The sequence below is a fragment of the Leptonychotes weddellii genome, chromosome 9, assembly GCF_054177405.1.
Source record: "Leptonychotes weddellii isolate Sample4059 chromosome 9, ASM5417740v2, whole genome shotgun sequence".
In the NCBI taxonomy this organism is placed as follows: domain Eukaryota; kingdom Metazoa; phylum Chordata; class Mammalia; order Carnivora; family Phocidae; genus Leptonychotes; species Leptonychotes weddellii.
The window spans coordinates 36,539,688-36,559,967 of record NC_138377.1 but is presented as its reverse complement, the minus strand read 5'-3'; the positions used below and the strand labels follow the sequence as shown (position 1 = coordinate 36,559,967).

The 20,280-nt window shown below is 40.8% G+C and overlaps 1 non-coding gene across 1 annotated transcript; it reads left to right on the top strand.

The window, feature by feature from the left end:
• Window positions 1-2,248: 2,248 nt before the first annotated feature.
• LOC115938636 (U6 spliceosomal RNA) lies at window positions 2,249-2,351 on the top strand. Its single transcript, XR_004073682.1, has one exon. It is a non-coding gene; the product is annotated as a U6 spliceosomal RNA (small nuclear RNA).
• The last annotated feature ends 17,929 nt before the right edge of the window (window positions 2,352-20,280 follow it).

Here is a 20,280-nt window from a genome sequence, read left to right as displayed (position 1 = left end):
AGCCCGGTGATGGGTATTAAGGAGGGCACGTACTGCATGGAGCACTGGGTATTATACGAAAACAATGGATCGTGGATCACCACATCAAAAACCAATGATGTATTGTATGGTGACTAACATAACATAATAAAATTAAAAGAAAAAAAATATTATACTAAGTGAAAGAAGTCAGTCACAAAAGTATAGCGTACGGTTCTGTTTATGTGAAATATCCAGAATAGGTAAAACCATAGAGAAAGAGAATAGATGCGTGGTTTGCCACTCTCAGGGGCGGAGAGGAGTAAGGGAGTGACCACTAATGGATACAGGGTTTCTTTTAGGGATGATGAACTGTTCAGAAATCAGATTGTGGTGATGGTTGCATAACTCAGAATATTCTAGAAGCCACTGAACTGTATGCTTTAAATGAGTGAATTTTATAGTTTCTGAAATATACCTCAATATATCTGTATATGAAAAAGTCCCAGAAATATGGAGTAAATTTGAAGAGAAGGGAAATCTTTATGAAGACAATGACATTTGACCTATGGATTAAAGGCAGAGGAGTAGTTTTCTGCATAAAGTAAAAGGACTTTTCAGCCAAAGAGAAAAGCAAGAGATTGTGAACTACATGGTACAGTTGACCCTTGAACAACACTAGTTTGAACTGTATGAGGTCCTCTTATACCTGGAGTTTTCCAATAAGCACAGTACAGAACTGTAAATGTACTTTCTTTTCCTTATGATTTTCTTAATAACATTTCTTTTGTCTACCTTTATTGTAAGAATACAGTATATAATACATATAACATAAATAAAATGTATTTATTGACTGTTTGTTATCAGGTTTCAGTAGGCTATTAGTAGTTAAGTTTTGGGGGAGTCAAAAGTTATGCATGGATTTTCAACAGCTCAGGGGGCAGCGCCCCAACCCCTGCCATGTTGTTCAAGGGTCAACTATATTTGGGAAATGTGTGACCAAGTCATGCCTAGAAAAAGGTTTGTGGGAAATAAGAATAGAAAGGAGGGGGTGTGCCTGGGTGGCTCAGTTGGTTAAGCCTCCGACTCCTGGTTTTGGCTCAGGTTGTGATCTCAGGGTCATGAGATCGAGCCCTGTGTCTGTCCACACTCAGGGGGGAGTGTGCTTGAGATTTTCCCCCTTTCCCTCTGCCCCTCCAGCTCATGCTCTCTTTCAAATAAATAAGTAAATCTTTAAAAAAAAAAAAAGTAAGAATGGAAAGGAGGGCCTGGATTAGCCAGTCTCATCAGGAAAGAGAAGGAGTGACCAAAAAGGGGTAATTAAAGAGAATGCGATGAAGAGATTGACCACAGAGGTGTGGACAGAGGTAAAAGAATCCAAAAGGAATGATGAAGCTCACCTCAGACCAACAAGAGCAGGAAGTTGTTACGGTCCCTAAGCCTGAGGTCGAGTGGAGGAGGCAATGAGCAGAACTTAGTGAGAGCCATAGCTACAGGAAAGAATCAAATTGATTTGGCCGTGAGGTGGAGGAAGGCAGCCAATGCCAACCCTTGGAGGGAAGAAGCCCAAGGTGGGGCAGGGGATGGACTACCATGATTGCTATCTTTCCCACCCTCCAGTATCCTGTCAGCTGACCCACAAGGCAGAGCACAGAACCTGTTGATATAGTCCATGCAGGTCAGCCTCCTGGGGTGGAGAGCCAGGCCAAGTGTGAAGAGTGAGTCTGGAGAGGAAACAGCTCAGGGCCAGATCATAAAAGACCCGTGTGCCTTGCCAAGCAGTCTGGACTTTGTCCTGCAGACAGGAGGAAACCATAAAAAGGGTTTAAGTAGGGAAGTGACTGTAATGTGATAGTTTAGACGGGGAGAACCTAAAACTGGTTCTCAAAGTATGGTACCCAGACCAGCAGCATCTGCATCACTTGGGAACTTGTCGGAAATGCAAATTCTTGGGTCCCCTCACTAAATTATGGGCGTGGGACCCAGCGATCTGTATTTTAACAAGCAGCTTCAGGTGTGATTCTGGTGTATGCTGAAGTTGGAGAACCACTGGCCTAGAACATTATTCCTGAGTCACATGCTCTGCAGAATTACTGGAAAATATTTATGTGTAGTAGATATTCATAGAAATAGTCTGGAAGGATATACTTCAAAATATTAATAATTCTTATCTCTAGGTGGTAAAATTACATGGGTTTTACTTTCTTCTTTTATTTGTATTTTAGTGAATTTTCATAACGCACATGCATTTTGAGATAAGAAATATAAGTTATTTAAAAGAGAAGGCAGTGCTTGCTTCAGCAGCATATACTAAAATTGGAACAATACAGAGAAGATTAGCATGGTCCTTGCACAAGGAGGATATGCAAATTCATCAAATGTTCCGTATTTTTAAAAAAATAATTCAAAAATAAAAGAGAAGGCAGAAAATATAATGGAAATATGTTAATACTTAAACACTTAACATTTTAAAAATATGTGTATATAACTAAATTACCATAAACAAAATTAAAAGAGATGTCAAGCTGAGAAGAATTTGTAAATTATATGACAGTGGGTTGATAAGAAAAAGAATATCCCAATATAAAAGTTGGCTAAAGTTATAAACCATAGTCTAAAAAAGAAGAAATGTGAATGAGAATTCACAATAAGAATGAATAAGAATGTGAATTTTTAAAAATGTGGATATGACTTTTAAAAAAAAATGTTGCCAATAATCAAAGAAACGAAAAATTAAAACAAGGCACACTTTTTGCTTATCTGATTGGCAAAGATTGAGTAGTACAGTTTTGTGAGATTGTGGAAAATGAATATTTTATCATGGTTTCAATAAGAATATAAAGAGTTACAAAATTTTTAGATGGAAATTTCAAAATATCTTCTGAAAGCCTTAAAATACAGTTTTTGATCAGATAGGAATTTTTCCTAAGAATATAATCAGATAATTGTCCATAAGTGTATGTTTACTTAATAAACATTGAGAAGATGCTTAACTACACTACTAATCTGAGAAACTGGACTGAAAACAATAAGCTATATTTCATCCATGACACTGTCAAAGCTTAACATTTTTTCCAATGTCAAGCATTGTCAAGGTTCTGAAAATCCAGATGTGTATTGTTGGTATACTCACTTTGGAAGACAAATTTGACACTGTCTATTAAAAAAAATACTATGCTTACTCCGACCAGTGACTCTCCCTTTGGTGTCTAACCTAGAGAAGCTACACATCTGCAAAGAGAGAGAAATAAGCACATGCATGTTCACCTACTATTCATAATAGAACCCCCACAAAAAAGAGGAGCAGCCTAAATTTCCATACATAAGGAACAGATAAATAAGAGATAGTAACATTGTAGGGGCGCCTGGGTGGCTCAGTTGGTTAAGTGACTACCTTGGGCTCAGGTCATGATCCTGGAGTCCCGGGATCAAGTCCCACATCGGGCTCCCTGCTAAGCAGGGAGTCTGCTTCTCCCTCTGACCCTCCCCCTCCAATGTGGTCTCTCTCTCTCTCATTCTCTTTCTCTCAAATAAATAAATAAATAAAATCTTTACAAAGAGAGAGAGATAGTAACACTGTAATATGAAAGAATGAGTTAGATTTCTATAGAACTACACAGGAACAGATTATCAAAAAGATTACTGAAAGAAAAAGCAAACTACAGAATGATATATGCAGAACAATACTGTTTATGTAAAAAAAATAAGATTTTACTAAATGTTTTTGATACATATATGATGTATGTATATTATGTATAAAAATGGATTACAATGTGCACCAAACTCATCATAGTTACTTCTCTCCAGAGAAAGGAAGGGACCAATTTAGAAGACAGTCGCCAAAGGGAGTTTTCATTTTACTTAGAACAGTCTCATCTCTCTTTTTTTTAAGAAGAATATTTGTATACTTTAAAAATATTTGTATACTTTAAAAACACATGGAAAAGCTGGGAAATAATGTCTTGAAACATCAATAGTAATAATTTGGGGTAGTGGGAAATGGGTATTAGTTTCTGCTTTTTATGTTTTATTTATTAAAAATTCAAGCTCTTCCCCAAAAGACATGTATATAAAGAATCTTTACCATAGCTTTGTTGAAGAAGAAGAGGAAAGAGGAGGAAGAGGAGGAGGGGGAGGAGGAGAAGAAGAAAGAAGAAAGAAGGGTGGAGGGAAGGAAGGAAGGAAGGAAGGAAGGAAAGGAAAAAGGACAAAAAAATCTGAAAGGTTCTATGGTATATGATTCTGGCTGCTAGGGTTTGGGGGAAGAAGGGATGAATAGGAGGAGCACAGAGGATTTTGAGGGCAGTGAAACCACATTGTATGATATTTTAATAGTGGATATATGTCATGTTATATGTGTTCAAACCCACAGCACGGATGACACCAAGTGTGAATCCTAATGTAAATTCAGGACTTTGGGTGATAATGATGTGTCAGTGTAGGTTCACCAATCATAACAAATGTACCACTCTGATGAAGGATGTAGATAATGGGGAGGCTGTGCATATGTGGGGGCAGAGGGTATATGGGATATTTCTGTACCTTCCTCTCGGTTTTGCTGTGAACCTAAAACTACCCTAAAAAAATAAAGTCTATTAAAAAAAAAACCACCTAAAAGTTCCAACATAAAGAGTTGATCAAATTATGGTATACTGTAGAAGAAAGGTATGGTATACCTTTCCTTTGGTAGAAGAAACTATCATTAACAACAATAATAATATGAAGACATTTTTAAGTTTACAGGGAAGTATAAGATTAAAGTTTTTTTTTAAGATTTTATTTATTTGCGAGAGAGAGAATGAGAGACAGAGAGCATGAGAGGGAGGAGGGTCAGAGGGAGAAGCAGACTCCCTGCCGAGCAGGGAGCCCGATGCGGGACTCGATCCCGCGACTCCAGGATCATGACCTGAGCCGAAGGCAGTCGCTTAACCAACTGAGCCACCCAGGCGCCCAAGATTAAAGTTTTTAAAAAGGCAGGTGCAGGGACCCCTGGGTAGCTCATCGGTTAAGCGTCTGCCTTCAGCTCAGGTCATGATCCCAGGGTCCTGGGATGGAGCCTGTATCGGCTCCTTGCTCGGCGGGAAGCCTGCTTCTCCCTCTGCCCCTCCCCCTGCTTGTGCTCTCTATCTCTCTGATGAATAAATAAATAAAATACTTTAAAAAAAAAAAGGCAGGTACAAACAGAATTAATCTTAGGAATCCATTTTGTGAAAAAGAACATTTCTGAAAGATGGATCTATGGCAACTTGTCTTATAGCTTATCTGTATTTTCTCACTTATCTTAAGAGAGCCTTATTAATTAAAATAAAGCTGACAAAAGAAAAAGAATCTAGCAAGGGTAGGGAAGAAAGATAAGTCAATGGCACATCTAGTATTGCCCTAGGGGATATTTGATTTTTATTTGGCTTCTATTCCTCCCTTTTGTTATCTGAAAAAACACACACACACACATACACACGACTGTCCAGCAGCTCCTTTTCCCAAAAGACACCCAGAATTTCATGCTGCCACGGGAACCCCTATGACGGGCAAAAAGGATTTGAAACATAATTTCAAATGAAAATGCAAGTGATTTATTGTATTACGTCCTAATGTGAGACAGCTGAGGACACAGCAATGTGTTCCATGTATAGGAACCTGGGTTCCAGTAGCCACCAGTATCTTTTTTTTTTTTTTTAAGATTTTATTTATTTGCGAGAGAGACAATGAGAGAGAGACAGAGAGCATGAGAGGGAGGAGGGTCAGAGGGAGAAGCAGACTCCCTGCCGAGCAGGGAGCCCGATGAGGGACTTGATCCCGGGACTCCAGGATCATGACCTGAGCCCAAGGCAGTCGCTTAACCAACTGAGCCACCCAGGCGCCCCGCCAGCAGTATTTCTAAACTGTAGAGAGCCAAGCCACCTGACTCAGAATTATCTGGAGTGCCTCTTGAAAAGGAAAGCTCCTCCCAAGGCCTGACCCTCGGGGCAAGAGGCCAGGGCACCAGCAGAAATAAACACTCTGGAAGATTTCCTACGCGCTCTCAAACTCAAAAACCTTTGCCAGAGACTAATCACCGAATCACTGGAATTTTTCAGAAACCTGGATTCTTCATTAAAGGGCCAGTCCTAACAATTGAGGTGAGGATAGTGTCTTTGAGCTTGCTTTGAAGAGTCCCAACACCAGAGAGGTAGAAGCTATTATCAGTTACACTCCCTCAGAGGCAGAGCCTTGGCATTTTACAGATGACCAGAGACAGAAGGAAATGCTTTCAGAATGAATTATCTTTAGGGAGCCCCCAATAGGAGAGATAGTATGGGCCAGGGAATTCCTCTCAATCTAAAGCACAGAGGAACGGTGAGGGGAGCCAGGGCCGGGCCTATCACGTAGGTGATGAGCGTGTAAGGACATAAATCAGACTTCCCAGAATGCAGGGAATTCTTCTGATGCATCGCAAAGAAAGTCTGTTTTTGACAAAGGACTGCCTTCAGTCCCAAAGTACCTCAGGATGATAACAAGACTTGCTAAATATTCCTTAGAAAACTCTAAAATGATTTGCCCTATCCCTTTCCTGCCTCCAACCAATTTCTGACCGTAGGATGTGGAGACAGAACAGGAAAGCAAAACATCTCCTCCCCAGTAAATGTGAGTTTTCGCACACATGGAACACCCTCCAGAGTGGAATGTTCTAGACCTCCACTGTTCCCTATGTAACCTTACTGGCCACGTGTGGCTATTTGAGCACTTGCAATGTGGCTGGTATGAATTGAGATGGGCTGTAAGTGTAAAATACATAGATTTTGAAGACAGTGTAAAAAAAAGAATGTAAATTACTTAACTTTTATTTGATTACATGTTGAAAAGATATTTTGTTAAATAAAATATATTATTACAATTGCTTTCTTCTCCTGTTTTTTCATACTTTTTTTTTTAATGTGGCTACTAGAACACCTTAAAGTATATATGTGACTTGTATTTCTATCAGACAGCAGTGCCTGAGAACGAAAAAGTAAGCAGGTGCTGCCTAGCAAAAATGTAAGTGGGAGATAGGTATTCTATTGCTTTTCAACCTAGCCCAAACTGAAGCACAGCTTCCATTTCAAAAACGTCTCTCTCTGGGCACCTGGGTGGCTCAGTCGTTAAGCATCTGCCTTCAACTCAGGTCATGATCCCAGGGTCCTGGGATCGAGCCCTGCATTGGGCTCCCTGCTCCGCAGGAAGCCTGCTTCTCCCGCTCCCACTCTCCCTCCTTGTGTTCCCTCTCTCACTGTGTCTCTCTCTGTCAAATAAATAAATAAAATTTTTAAAAAAAGTCTCTCTGAACTTCTCTCAAATTGCTGATATTTCTCTCCTTTCCTTTGGTGATGTTCCTCGTGGTGAAATGAGAGATGCAGTCTTATTTTCACTTTTTTCATCTCTCAGTTCTTCAAGGTCAGAGGCCACGGTGCCTTCTGTGTTTTGCATGGCTCTTCACCCACGATGAATGTAAGATAAAGATTTGACCCACAATGATCACCATCTGTGCAAACTCCCTTTTATTGTTCACACCTGACGGGTGTTCATCAGCATTTGTGGTTGTTCATTAGCACACAGGTTTATAGATGAGCAACCATAGCTAATTGATGAGCATTTATTGCTAATGAGTAAAGGCTGATTGAGAGATGATAATAGAGTTCTAGTTAACTCTGAACAATAGATCAAAAGGCAATTCAAGCACCAGAAGACACCTGTTTTGTGCAAAGCATAGGGGAGTAAGTATACATTTAACCAGGAAAAAAAGAAGCACTGAGATTAGAATTGTACATAGAGGGGCATCTGGGTGGCTCAGTCGGTTAAGCGTCTGCCTTCGGCTCAGGTCATGGTCCCAGGGTCCTGGGATCTGGGATAGAGCCCCGCATCGGGCTCCCTGCTGGGCGGGAAGCCTGCTTCTCCCTCTCCCACTCCCCCTGCTTGTGTTCCCTCTCTCGCTGTCTCTCTCTCTGTCAAATAAATAAATAAAATCTTTAAAAAAAAAAAATAGAATTGTACATAGAGTACGCATTCAGTAACCACAGCAGGAAAGATTTTGGTCTGAAAAGGGAATAGCTGGCTAGAAGGGATTTTAGACATGAGTTTAGGTTTTAGAGCCGCTTAAGACATGTCTCCTAAGCTGGGCAAAGCTAGAGTCTATTGCAGCTCTTTGTGTGTTTAATTACACATTGAGCTCTTCTTATGAAATGATAAATAGCTCGTGCAGGTGTACATACATCTACCCCAGCACACAGTGTGTGTGCACACGCACACACGCGCACACACACATATATGCACACACGTTTGCTCACACACTTCACCTCACACCATCCCCCTTCTATGGCTAAAAGCTCCACAGTTCCCATAAAAACCTCTCATGGGAAACGAGGAGCTTCTCAAATATGAATCTGGAAAAATTTAGAGGATTATAATGTTTAATCTTAAAACATTTGTTATTCTGCGGCTGCTTGTACCAGTGGGCAATTACCAAAACAAGGATTAACTAAAATCCGACTTTGGCCAGTTCAGGAAAATCTGTGGGTCAAAGGGAGGAGTTTGTGAAAATCACAAACACATTTTAAAGGATTAAGCAACTCACTTGCAGTGTTTCTGTGGGACCTGCCCCATTCCCTCCTATTCCAATACTCTCCCCTGCTCCCCCCACAACGCCTACTCTGACTTGGTTTTCATATTGTTTGTTGTTTTTTTGCTTTTGCTTTTTTTTTCCCTGAAGATTTTATTTATTTATTTGACAGAGAGAGACACAGCGAGAGAGGAAACACAAGCAGGAGGAGTGGGAGAGGAAGAAGCAGTCTTCCCGCAGAGCAGGGAGCCCGATGGGAGGCTCGATCCCAGGACCCTGGGACCATGACCTGAGCCAAAGGCAGATGCCTAACGACTGAGCCACCCAGGCGCCCCTGTTTGTTGGTTTTTAAATATTGCAACCTAGTGCCAACTAGAAATAACCTGTGTTTGCAAGATTCATTTCTAAAAATTAAAATGATTCTAGAAAATGAGGAGCTATCAGCCATTCACACCTTTGTGTGAACTTGTTCAATGACACCTGAGACCAGCTGTGTTGGAAAAATAGATGGAGGGGCTCTGACTGAGGGGAGGAGAGGGCAAGTAATCTGCTGGACTTGGAGCACCTTCGGAATTCAGACAGACCTTGGAAGGTACCATGGTGAAGAACACTGAGTGCCACGAGGAAATGCAAGTCTGGTGAGAAGGGCACCAGCTACGGAGAGAGCAAGGCCCAAAGCAAGGTAAGGAAACAGATGAGGACACGCTTCACCTGGTTCAGATTCTCCTAGGGCACCATCCACTGGCTCAGGAGAAGGAAAAGGAATGCTCTTTCTTCTGCCCTCTGCATTCCTGCCAAGACTGTCCCCTTTCCCCACCATTCAGACTTCAGGCTAGCACGATTAATGCTGTGACTATTCTGTGGTGTGTTTGCTTTTTTGGTCTAGCCTGGGAACCTGATCACCATTTAAAACATTAGTTGTTTTTTGTTTTCTTGTTTTTAAAAAAAAAAAAAACACAAGTATTCTCTATTGCAAGCAGGTGAAATGGGCACAAAATGAACTTTGGGGACAAAATAATTCTTAAGAATAAACTACCCATATATATAATTTGGATAATAGCCTCATGCTTCTGATAAAGTTATCTTTATACTCTTGAGATGATTAATCTATGATCCCTTAATAAAACAGTAATTTTTAATGAAAAAATTCATTTCATAAAAAAAACACATTATCTTTTTAAGCTCATTCTTATCATTATTCTGCAGACTGGTGAAAATGTTTTTAAGAACGGCATATGGGGCCCTGTTCTAAGCTGCTGCAGCCTCAGTACTAGTGTGGTTTTTCCAGAATTCTCTCTGCATTCCATCTGATGATACCTACCAGGCTGACTTCCTCTCTTCCTGGTTCAAAACCACTCTCCCCACCCCCCACCCCCCACCCCAAGCCTATCACCATGTTTCTCTTTCCTATTTGAGGGAAAATGCTCAGCTCCCTGCACCCAGTAAGGAACTGGTCTTTTCTCAGCTCAGGATCTGATGCCACACTTCTGCCCAATTTGAGTAAAATGACATGTACTCCATTTCTGGAACTCAATAGCAGAATGAAGCCACAAGAGAAAAATACAGAGCATTGCACAGCATTTTGAGGAGGGTTGTTCTCTTTTATTACAAATGCAGGGGATGGAGGGTGCCGGTAAATAGCTAACAACTGGGTCTGCAGGGAAAGCTGTAATTTGTAGCATTTGCAGATTTCTATGATGTAACTCTTCCCACCATGATTGATTTCTAGCTACCAATATGATGTCCCTGACTGGACTGACCAGAGTGCAGTTGAGGAGGGATGTACTGCAGTATTCCATGATGTATATTTGCACCATTCAGTTTCAGGTGGAATCTCAAGATCATAAATAACAGTAAAATATAGTAACAATGAACATGTGATGAGTTTTGAGTATTTATCACCTTTGCTTTTATTTTTATTTTTTTTTAAAGATTTTATTTATTTATTTGAGAGAGAGAATGAGACAGAGAGCATGAGAGGGAGGAGGGTCAGAGGGAGAAGCAGACTCCCCGCTGAGCAGGGAGCCCGATGAGGGACTCGATCCCGGGACTCCAGGATCATGACCTGAACCGAAGGCAGTCGAATAACCAACTGAGCCACCCAGGCGCCCTCACCTTTGTTTTTAATATAACTTATTTAACTGTAAGTTTATATGATTAAGTTTTTAATACTAACGGTGTTTAACAACTGGCTCACAGGGGCCCCTGGATGGCTCAGTCAGTTAAGCATTGGACTCTTGATTTCAGCTCAGGTCATGATTTCAGGGTCATGAGATCCAGCCTCGGGTCAGCAGATTCCACGCTCAGATTCTGCTTGAGATTCTCTCCACACACACCCCCCTTCGTGTGTTCTCTCTCTCAAAAAGCAAAACAAAACAAAATCAACTGGCTCACAAAATCCCTGAAATCTAACGATGGGTTTTTGTGAGGCAGGGCCATGGGGCTTTGGCCTGCCACAGATGTACCTCTACCTTGAGCAAGGGACTCTTCACCTATACATTTTAAGTAGGGATATGTATCGTGAAAAGGCTTCTCAAGATGATAGCTGAAGGGATCTGCCACCAGAGTTTTAGGGATACAATCAAACACATTTAAAATCATATATTCATCTGAGACATCTGGGTTTTCTTTAGAGGTTCCCATCCTAGCATTGACCTTACTCAAAGCTCTTCAACTTGCAAATTCTAGGGGGCTTGTAGCCAGAGGTGGGATAGTTTCCAGCATAGTTCACTTTCATGTGTAAGTCAAGAGGGGGACAACCCTGTTATTCAGAATCACTGTTACACGTGAGTGAAAAGTAACGGGGTTATGTTTTACTTCCTTTAACTATGTTTAGATTTAAATGAGTATAATTTCCTAGAACAATAACATAAATCCCAGAGAAGAAAACCTGTCACTTGCAGGAAAGCAAAGCCAGAATAAAGCATTTCAATATCTCCTTTTCCACTTTAGCTGGGTGGTTAGTCTTCTGACAACCCAAAATATTATTTTAGGAGCTTGAGACACAGGGAGAGGGCATAGACAACCCAAGAGAAAAGGTTACACTCACAGTTTGGTGAAGAGAAAACACTCTCACAAAGATAATATGCCATGACATATTGTATGGTATATGTGTGGCTTTCCATGAGAAATTCCACATCACAAGGTTCTCATGTAACACAGGACTAAAGTCGCCCCTAATCTCCAAATCCAGTGTCTAAGGCGAGCATAACCTGCTGTGCAACAAGGCTCTTACATAAATCCTACATGCTGTAATATTTCAGCTACAAAGGAGATTATATCTGCCAGGATAATTCCCAATGAGGAAAGTTACAGAAAAAGTAAGTAGAATTCTTTCCCTCCCCAGAACACCCAGCCCAACTTCTACATGTAGATAAGGTTTTGCCACATGGAGACTGACCATTTTGGGGTTAAAGAGCCCACGCAGAGATTGGATGTTTAAAGAGAAAAAGAAAATGAAAATTATGTGACATACTCAGTAGGGGATATTTTGAGAGCTAACTTGGGATGGTTTATCTAAAATGCATGGCCAGGGAATTTTTACCAATGGAAGGTCAGTAGAGTCTTCACATGAGAATTCCTGATCCAGAGTGACAGGACTGTGTACCTGGAGGCAAGACTTCAGCCTTCCAAACCAGAAACAGTCAGCATTAAAGCCATGCGATGCAGAAAGTACTTGGCATTTTCTGTTTGTTATTCTTGATAAGTTTCAGGTTGCTATCTTCAGTTTTTAGATCCTATCTTTATTTCCTAATCAGATGTCCAACTTCTTTAAATTTATGTGACTGTAACATGCTGGTGTGTAACAGTGCTGAGATCAACAAAGCCCATTTTCTCTTGTGTGGGTTCACCTTGTGTTCTGGGTTGAATTTTATCCCACCCCCCACCCCCACCTCACCACCAAATACATATGCTGAAATCCTAACCCCCAGTACCTTAGGGTGTGACCTTATTTGGAAATAGGGACTTTACAGAGATAATCAAGCTAAAGAGAGGTCATTAAGGTGGGCCCTAATCCAACATGACTGGAGTCTTTATAAAAAGGGGAAATTTGGACACAGAGACAGACACACATGGAGGGAAGACTATGTGAAGAGACATAGGGAATGAACGGCCAACTGCAAGCCAAGGAGAGAGGCCTGGAACAGATCTTCCCTCACATCCCTTAGAAGGAACCATCGGCCCACACCTTGATTTTGGACTTCTAGCCTCCAGAACTGTGACACAATAAATTTTTGTTATTTAAGCCACCCAGTCTGTGGTACTTTGTTATGAATCTCTAGCATATGAACACACCTAGCATATCCTCGAGGGCCAGATAACTATGGACAACAGAAGGTGCTTCCTTTTCCCTCAGACATTCATTCCTATCTGAAAGTTCCTTCAGCTACCCCATTGACATTATTAGAATTCATCTCTACGAGTTTAAGTTCCTTTCAGGACATGATTCAGTTCTCTCAGCAAAAACCAGACCTGGGCTAATAGGAAACATCAATCGTAGCATCCACAAATAATAAAACAAGTATCTAGGAAATTTGGCAATACATATCAAAAGCATCCACGTTGTATTTCTACTTTTTTTTTTTTTAAGATTTTATTTGTTTATTTGACAGAGAGAGACACAGCGAGAGAGGGAACACAAGCAGGGGGAGTGGGAGAGGGAGAAGCAAGCTTCTGGACGAGCAGGGAGCCCAATGCAGGGCTCGATCCCAGGACCCTGGGATCATGACCTGAGCCAAAGGCAGACGCCTAACGACTGAGCCACCCAGGTGCCCCTGTATTTCTACTTCTAAAGACATATTCATGGATGGGCACAAAAATTGAAGTAGGAGGTACATCAGAGTTATTTTTAATACCAAAATATTGGAAGTGACTTCTTGTACAATAGATGATTGATGAAATAAAGGATGGTTATCTTGACATAGTATTTTATTATGTATCCATTAAAATGCAGATGTAAAAAAAATGTACTGACATAGAAAATTCCCAAGATTTATTTTCAAATAAGATAAGCCAATTGTAAAATAAAATGATCCCAGGTTTGAAAGAGGAGGGCAGAGGAAGAACGGTTAATATTCCTCTCTGGTTTGTAAACTTATGGGTGATTTTATTGCCTTAAGTAGCAGTATTTTCTAAATTCTCTATAAAACAACATGAATTCCTGTTATAATTAGGAAAAAAAAGCCCTTGGGTATAAGAATTCATAAAATAATTCTTATGGGCATGATCTTGAGATAATCTGGCCTAGTTTTAAATTTATATAACTATTTCATTTTCACATAATGTGAAAAGCACACAAATTGTAAATGTACAGCATGATGAATTTTCAAAGTGAAATACCCATGTAACCAGCTCCCAGACAAAAAATTTGAGCAATGCGAGCATCCTAGAGCTCTCCTCCTTGTAACTATCCCCTAAAGGTAACTACTCTTCCATCTTTTAACACCATTATTATTTTTACCTATTTTTTAGTTTTATGTAAATATATACAATATATACTCTTTTGCTTAATGTTGTTTTTGTGAAGACTCATCCATATTTTTACAAGTAGACATGCCTTATTCATTCTCATTTTGCCAGATAGCAGGAGTTGCCAAATTATGGCTCACAGGCCAGTTGTTGATTTTGTAAATAACATTTTATTGGACCATAGCTGTGCCCATTTCTTTACATCTTGGCTGCTTTCATGCTACAATGGCAGAGTTGAGTAGTTATAACAGAGATCACATGGCCCACAAGACCTTACTATCTAGCCCATTACAGAAAAAATTTGCCACCTTCTGCTCTATGGTATTAATTATGTGCCTTTGCCACAATCTATCTATCCATTCTACTTTGCAAAAACAACTGTGCTATTTCTAGTTTGGGGCTATGATGAGGTTGCCAGATTCAACAAGTAAAACTATAGACTTCCCAGTTAAATTTGAATTTCAGACCAACCAACAATATTTTTAGTATATCTCAAATATGGCCTGGCCACCCTGGGCTATAATAGAATAGCTATTAACATTCAAATATGTGTCTTTTGGTGAACACATATACACAGTTCTGTTGGGTTTATTCCTAGGAGTGAATTGTTGAGCTGTAATATACCTATGTGTATGTTCACATTCAGCAGACACTAATAAAGAGTTTTCCAAAGCAGTCATTCAAATTGATACTCTTACTGGCACTGTATGATTTAGTTGCCCATCAGTAATATAGTTAGTCCTTTTAATTTTAACCAATCTGATGGGTGTGTCGTAGTATCCCACTGTGGTCTTTACTTGCATTTTCCTGATGACTAATTAGTTTGAGCACCTTTTCATATGCTCGATTTCACATGCTCACTTTGAAATGTCACAATTTCACATGTGCACATGCTCATTGACCATTTGGATATGGGATTTCTATGTGTGTATGTGTAGTGCCTAGTTAAGATTTTTGGCCATTTTTTGGGTTGGGTTATCTGCCTTTTTCATGCTAGTAGATGAAAATTTGGCATGATCCGGCTTAAAATGTTGAACTGGAACAATCAGATTTTTTTCTCTCTTTTTTCTCTTTCATTCTCTCTTTCTCTGTATTTTGACCTGGAAAAGATGTAGAAAAAAAGATGGGTTTCAGCCTGACAGGCTCTGAAAATTCATAAGGTGATAGAGCATCACTGTCCAATAGAACTTTCTCAAATGACAAGAATACTCTATATCTGAGATACTCAATATAGTAAACCTATCCTCATGTGGCCTCGTTGTTTGAAATGTGGCAATTGTGACGGAGGAAGTGAATGGTACGTTTTATTTAATTTTAATTAATTTAAGTTTAAATAGCCACATAGGGCCAGTGGGGCTACAGAATTGAATAGTACAGGTCTCATAGATGGGCCAAGCATAAACCAGTTATGAATAAGCTAGTATAGGGATCCTAGCTAAGATAGTCAAAGGAGAGTTTCTTCTTTTTCTTCTTCTTCTTTTTTTTTAAAGTTTTAACTTTTTAAAGTAATCTCTACACCCAATGTGGGGCTGGAACTCGTGACCTGGATATAAAGAATCACATGCTCTACTGACTGAGCCAGCCAGGCACCCCTCAAAGGAGAGTTTCTGTTTCTGAATTCCCAGGAGCCGTTCAGATGAGACTGGTCTAAAGAGTTTTGAGTGGCTGGAGCTATTTTCATATCCCCTTTTACTGTGGTCTGATCTTATTAATGTTCCTGTTCTTAGATTTCTGTAAGATTGCATCTCCCTTGTACTGCCCTGATGCTGGTTTTTCAGCTTTTCCGAGTTCTTAATTAAACACAGTGAAATGAGTCTTTTCTGAGTGACTTTGCTGTGACTAAATTGATTAGTTGGCTCAGAATACTCTAAAGTCCTCTCCCTCAGGAAGAACCAAATTTTACCGTGAAGACCTTGACAGATTTACCAGCTTTACTCAACACCTCTTGGGGTGGCTGCCAAGTTCATAACCCTTTTTCCTCTCTGGGAAGACTCCCAGACACACAGGGATAGGTCCTCAGTGACCATATTTAAGCCACAAGATCTTGTCATCTTCTCTACAGAGGAGTGGTTCAAAAACTTTCACATGGTTCTGAATCAGCGGGAGGACTTTTTAAAACATAGATTGTGGGACCCATCCCTGCAGTTTCTTTTCCAGTAGGTCTGTGGATGGGACCCAAGCATTTGCATTTATAACAAGTTCTCAGGTGATACTGATGCTGCAGGTCTGGGGCCCCACACTTTAGGAACCACTGCTGTAGATAATTACCTCAGGGACAGTCACCCTGAGATAGGGCTATCAGCTTCTCTCAGGAATTTGTGACTTGGAACAAAGAGATGTGGAGACTGAGGGCTGTTAGAGCAGCGCTCTGGAGAGAAGTTCCAAAAACTATCACTGTTTCTTCTCTGAGCTGGTAGGTGGAGCCTTAGTTACTTAATCCTTTCACTTAATCCTATTACTTTCATTATTTTCCATAAACTGGCCATAGAAAAGTTTCTCTTGCCTGCCCCTAAAAGAACTTGAACTTTAGACACAAGTATTAGACCCAAGAACTTGTGTCTTTAGATACAAGAACTTAGAAATTGAACTACGACACAAATATATCAGTTATGGGTTCCACCAGAAAAACAAAAACCATTCTAAGTATTTAAATCAGACATAATACAGTACAGGGAATTGGTCATGGGGTGATAGAAAGTCTGAGAAGCCAAACAGGCAATGAGAGATTAGCAACAGCAGGAAGCCCCCTCTGCCCCTAGGCTGGAGGGACAAGGGGAGAAGGTGGCATTAACAGAGGCTGAGGTGAACTGGAAGAAGCTGGAACCACAGTGGACCAGCCCAACGTGGGAAATGCTGCTGCCCTTGCCAGAAACATCACCCAGTGGTGGAGAAGTGGAAGTGGAGAAATACCCTGGTCTCACGCTTGCTCTTGTTTCCAACCTCTCAGCAGGGCCTCTCTCCACTCAGGAGCCGGGGGCAGATGGCCTGTGATAGTGACGACAGCTTGGGGCAGTGGGGAAGGACAAGGCATGGATCTGAAAACAAGCCAAGGCCAAGCACTGTTCAATTTGGATTTCTCATTTTTTTTTTCCAAAGTACATTTTGCCTACTTACAATTTAGTGAGATAATATGTGCTTGCTATATAATTTCTAATAGTTTCTTGTTAAGAACAAATTTTTAAAAAATTAGCTTTTTACTGTTTCATAATTACAGTTGACATTTGAGATAATCTTCAGGGGAAAACTGCACATGATAACAAGAACCAGCATCTGAATTTTCAATGGCAGAAATGTTCGTATTTGTCTCATCTAATTTAATGCTCAAAAACCTTGTGAAGTAGGTTTTGTCGTTAACTCCATTTGAAGAATAAGAAAGTCGAGGCTCAGAGGGAGTAAGCAACACAGAATAAGCAAAGTCACATTGCTCAAAAGTGGTAAAATGGCATGATCCCAAACCTGGGCTCAGCACATAACCTCAATTGTTGCAAAACACCAAGCTATTGTGTGAAAACACATGCAAAGCTACAAACTTAAAATTCTTTCTCTGTTTATATCTCATTTCCTCCCTTATCTAAAGCCCAAGGTGTAGAGTAAAACCTTGTAACCAGAACTGAGAGAGGTTATTTTTGAAAGATCAGCAAAATATCCTAAGACACCTTCCCCCTCCTCCACCTGTAGATGGTCAATTAAATCTATTCTCAGTAGTCCCACAGTTCCCTAATTAATAGGCAACGATTATGGGGCAAGACGGGGTCTTTCATAAGATCATTCTAGAATAACAGCAATCATTTAAAAAAGAAAAGAAAAAAGGCAAAGAAACCCTTTGAGCATGTAAATTAAGCTAGACAGAGTGGGTGTTTTTGATGTCCCATGAGACTACTTAGTCACTTAGAATTAAATACAAACACACACAATGAGTGTATATGAATGTATGTGCATGCGTCTCATAGAGAGGAAGAGAGAGACAGTTCCCTTCTGTCTCGATAGAAGTTGTTAATCTCCCTCTGGTCCCACGTCCACAGACTGCCTTTCTGCTGCTGAAGAGCCATCTTTGTTTCCCCTGGTTACCAATGAAACCATGTGCAGGGATCAGTTCAAATCCATCACCACTTACAGAAAAATGCTTCCAAATATAACACCTTACTTTCTGTATGTTATCGACATATCTATTGAATAGGAAGGACAGCTCACATGTGCGCATCCACACATTTTTGTGCTTAGAGTCTACCGTATACGATGTCTTTTACATATGGAAAGGAGCTGTGTAACATGGCACATCCCTATAACATTAATTGCTATAGAGAATGGAATTTTTTTCTGCAGGCAGGCTCCATCCTCTCCTTCATTGCTGAAGACCCAAGAGAAATTGCTGTAAAGTGATTTGTCCTATAAAGTTACTCCTTGGAGTGCACCTCAATAATATACTTTTATCTATAAGGATAAGCCCTGCCTTATAGAGAGTCTCCACATCCAATTTATTGACTCAATAAATTTCAGGCTTACTGATTATGTTTCCATCTAAAAGCTTTACACAGTTATAAAACTGGAGAGCCTTTAGAATCATTTCAGGTCAAGTTTCTTTCTGAATATTTTTCCACAATGAGCTGCAATACATTAAGCCTACCCATTAACTAGAATATCACCCGTTATACTCTTGATCTGATGGCCAAGGGAACATTTGCATTGTCTGGGTTCCATTTAACACAATATTTGAAATGGATAGAGTAGCTCAGAACATTCAAAGTTATCTTCCTTCACTGGAGAAAAATGTGTATGGTCTGTAAGGAATAGGCTTGTTAAAAGAAAATCAGAATTCAGCACTAAAACTCCTCTCTCAGCAAAACAAAACATCTCTCTCTCTCCCCTGAGATCTTCAACCAGTTCCGTGAATATTTTTCTCTTGAACCCAAGTTAGTGTTGCATAATGAAATGAAAAAATAAGAGTGATAGGCTTTCCACCAATAATTAGGTGGAGTTGTTTGAAATCTTAATCATGAACTTTTTTGTACAGTCTTCTAGAGATTTTGCTAGTGGAAATAAGGGTGTGAGCTGATCCTTATTTGTGATTGAGATACATCAAGTACCATTATCATTTACCTTTACAACTGGAGTAACTAGATGCATTGATTTCTTTTATTCACTTAAAAAGACACCTGGAGATTTGCTCTCAGTGTTAATTTTTGATAATACTTGGTATTCATTGAATAATGAAAAATGTCACGGTAAAATTTTACATACGAAAATAAAATCTTCCTAAAGGGTCAGAACTCTGCTACACACCTTTTGCTTACCTTTAACTCAACATTTGACTGTATTAAGATCACAGCATTCTCGAACAGCACGATGTTGCTTGGTTTAGGTCATTTAAAAAAATACTTGAGAGAAAGGTATGGGAAATGAGGGGAGAGTGTTGTGGATTTAAAAGTACACGTATACATATGTGTCGTTTATTAAAACTTCAGACAAGGACGTCGTCTTCCTGGGAGTTGAGAGCGTCAGGGCGGGAAGTCAGCTGCAGGGAAGAACAAAAGCATGGCTGCGCGATAGTACTATCTCTGCAGCAGCAGCAGGCTCCCTGATGGAGGGTTGCAGCGACTGCCTGTTACGCCGCCTTTTTACTAGTGACAGCCTCCGTTATTCTGTCAGCTCAGCCAACTAAGCTGTTCCCTGCGTTCTGGTTGGTCACCCGGACTCCGTTAAATGGAAGAAGGAAAGAGGACAGAAAGATGAATTGTACTAAGTGGGGCACACAGGGATTTCTCTTCTTCGGGGCCGGCATCGCCTCATCCTCGGGGACGTGGGGGAATTCCAGGGCGGCTTTTAACCCAGAAACCAGTGCGTCCTATTAATTAGTTTCTACGCGCAAGGACGGCAGTGAAAGGCTTAATCTTCTCTTTCCAGCTGGGGCCAAGAGCCGGGTTGATCAGAACTGCCTGGCCCGTGCGCACCAGCGCCGGACCCCTGGTGGCCCTCAGAGCCCGCACTGGGCAGAGTGGAGGTCAAGTCAAAGGGCACGACCGCAGGGTGCCCTCCCCCCACATCCCCCGCCCGCGCTGTCCGCAGCTCGGCTTCTTGAACGACCACCGCTAACACTGCAAGGCTGGAGGGCGGGGAGGGGGCGGGTCCCAGCGGGGGCGGGACCAAAGGGAGGGGACGAAGCGGCCGAGGAATATTTCGGGAAGTGTAGTTCTTCGAACCCCAGTTAGCGTAGCTACCCGTCTGTGCTTGGGAGACCCAGACTACAACTCCCAGGGGTGTGCGGGCCCGGCTGGGGAGTCCAT